At 60.8% G+C, this 2,222-nt stretch overlaps 1 non-coding gene across 1 annotated transcript; it reads right to left on the bottom strand.

Annotated features, from left to right (window-relative positions):
* Positions 1-1,010: 1,010 nt before the first annotated feature.
* LOC111764305 (U6 spliceosomal RNA) lies at positions 1,011-1,121 on the bottom strand. Its single transcript, XR_002796951.1, has one exon. It is a non-coding gene; the product is annotated as a U6 spliceosomal RNA (small nuclear RNA).
* Between the last annotated feature and the right edge of the window lie 1,101 nt (positions 1,122-2,222).

Below are 2,222 nucleotides of genomic sequence, written 5' to 3'. Positions count from 1 at the left end.
CTTTATTTTCACCGTCCCCAGGTTTTAAGTTCCAGAAATAAAGTGTCAGTTTTAAGGCTGAACTCCTTAGTCGTAGGAGACACATCGTGACCCAGAACTGTTTATACGTAGTTCACATAATACATGATGAGAAAGGTTGCGAGAGTGATTAAGAGTCGTGGGACTGTGGTTACAACGGAAGGAGGACGCCTGAGCCTGGTGACTGTCACCTGTGTTCCGAATCCTGCCTTTCCCTCTCCCCCAGGACACGCCGAGGGCGTGGTGGCTGTGCTGGAAGCCGCGAAAGGGCTACCTGGCACCAGGGCGTGCGGCGCCGTCACTCAAAGGGCCCGTGTGTGTGGGGGCTGCGTGTGCGTGAGCGATGGGGGCGCGTGTGCAGTGTGGGAAAGCACACAGGCGTGGAGCTGTCAGAAACGGCCAATCCCACCCCGTCCCCAGGCCCCCCATCTGTCACGGGGGCGTGCTAACTCCTAGCTGGAGGGTCACGGAGGCTCCAGGCTATGTGCCTCTAAGGGGGTTGCCAGTGTCCCCTAAACAAAACGAGCAAGACAGTGAGCTGATGCGAAGGGCTGGCGTGGCGAGCTGACGCGACAAAGAGACACAAGGAGGAAAACACAATGAGAGACGTAACGGAGCAGGGAGTGGAGGTAGCTCAAGTGTTAGGTGCCTCCCTCCCACATGGGAGGTCCTGGGTTCAGTTCTGGTGCCTCTAAAAAGAAGATGAGCACACAACGAAAAGACACAGTAAGCACGAAACAACGGGGGTGGAGGGTTGGGGGTAATAAAAAAAAAATCTTTAAAAAAATGGTTGCGTGGAGCCGAGGGTGGGGTGTCCTTGCGTCTTTAAATGGCACTGTGGGTTCTGGGCTGCTCGGGTGCGAGTGCCCCTTCTGTCCGGCCCTGCCCTTCGGCCAGGCGGTCAGAAAGCTGCTCTGTGGGCCGGGGTCCAGGCAGGGGAGGCCACGCTGCGGTGACTTCAGCTCGAGGCTGGCTGTTGACAGCCCAGGGCCATTTTCTTGCTTTGGTTTTGTTTTGCTTTGCGTGCCATCTTTGGGCAGGGGCTGGTGCTTGTCTTCTCCGTATCGTTCCGATTTCAGTGTATGTGCTGCCGAAGCAAGCACCCAGGGCCATCTCTGTAGCCTTGCTGATCGGCAGACCGGGAGTTTTGTCCCATCTTGTCACAGGCTGCTCCGAAATTAAAAATGCAGTTTTCCACTAGAGTGGCCAGCTTTGCACGATGCTCTTCATGGCAAGGAGAACAATCATTTCTGGCAGCTCCAAAAACCACTTCTCAGGAAACCCCGGTCTGGGCAGGGGGGTGCAAGGCTCCCTCCTGCAGCCCCCAGGAGGCTCGCTGCGCTCGGCGGTGACCCAGCCCCGGGCGGGCATGGCGGGGGCTGGGGGACACCTGCCCGGGGCCCTCCCCCGGCCCGACCCTGCCCGTCTATCTCCTGCCTCCCATCCCCTACCCCTGCACCCTTTTAGACCCCAAACAAGATTTGTAAATGGCAGAAACTGCAGTATTGAAAATCATAGTTTAGGTCGTGAGTTAGTTTTTGGTCTCACTTAACCTTGGACGCTTTCGAGTCTGCGGTCCTCCGTGGGGTCTTTGCCCCGCCTCTCGGCTCCCAGAGGGCAGCTTGTGAACAATCTGGGTGCTTCCAGTGACTGTCGTCCTCCCCGTGCCCTGCCGCTGATCCAGTGTCTCCCCGCTGCAAAGCACCTGCTCAGAGCCTGGGGCAAGGCTCGCGTGGCTGCACCTGCGTGGCCCGTGGCACTGGCACGGCTGCGTTGACTGATGCCCCTCTGCTCCCTGCTGTGCCATCAGCGCACCCAGGGGCACGTGCGTCCTCTGGGGCGTGAGCCCGAGCGAGCACCACTTGTGGGGCAGAGAAGGAGGGGGTCCCCGCTCTCCCTGCCAGGCCCAGGCTGTCCGGGGGACGTTGAGGGCAGAGCGCATCGGGAGGGACTGGCCTCAAGTTCCCTCGCCTGGGCGGGCAGCCCTGGCCTGGAGCTGGGGAAGCGGCCACCCACTGTCCCGCGGCCCCCTCCTGCCTGGCCCTTGGAGGCTCAGGGGTGGCGGGCACCAGCGCCCACGCTCTGGCCCCTGCGGCGTGCCTGCAGCTCGCTGTCGGCCTGTGCACGGTGTGGTCTCCGTCGTGGAGGGGAAGGGGCATCCTCAGAGGACACGAGCCCCACATCCGGTGAGTGCCAGCAGCCCC

This window comes from Dasypus novemcinctus, chromosome 25 (assembly GCF_030445035.2).
Source record: "Dasypus novemcinctus isolate mDasNov1 chromosome 25, mDasNov1.1.hap2, whole genome shotgun sequence".
Lineage (NCBI taxonomy): Eukaryota > Metazoa > Chordata > Mammalia > Cingulata > Dasypodidae > Dasypus > Dasypus novemcinctus.
This window is presented reverse-complemented; position numbering and strand designations above follow the sequence as displayed.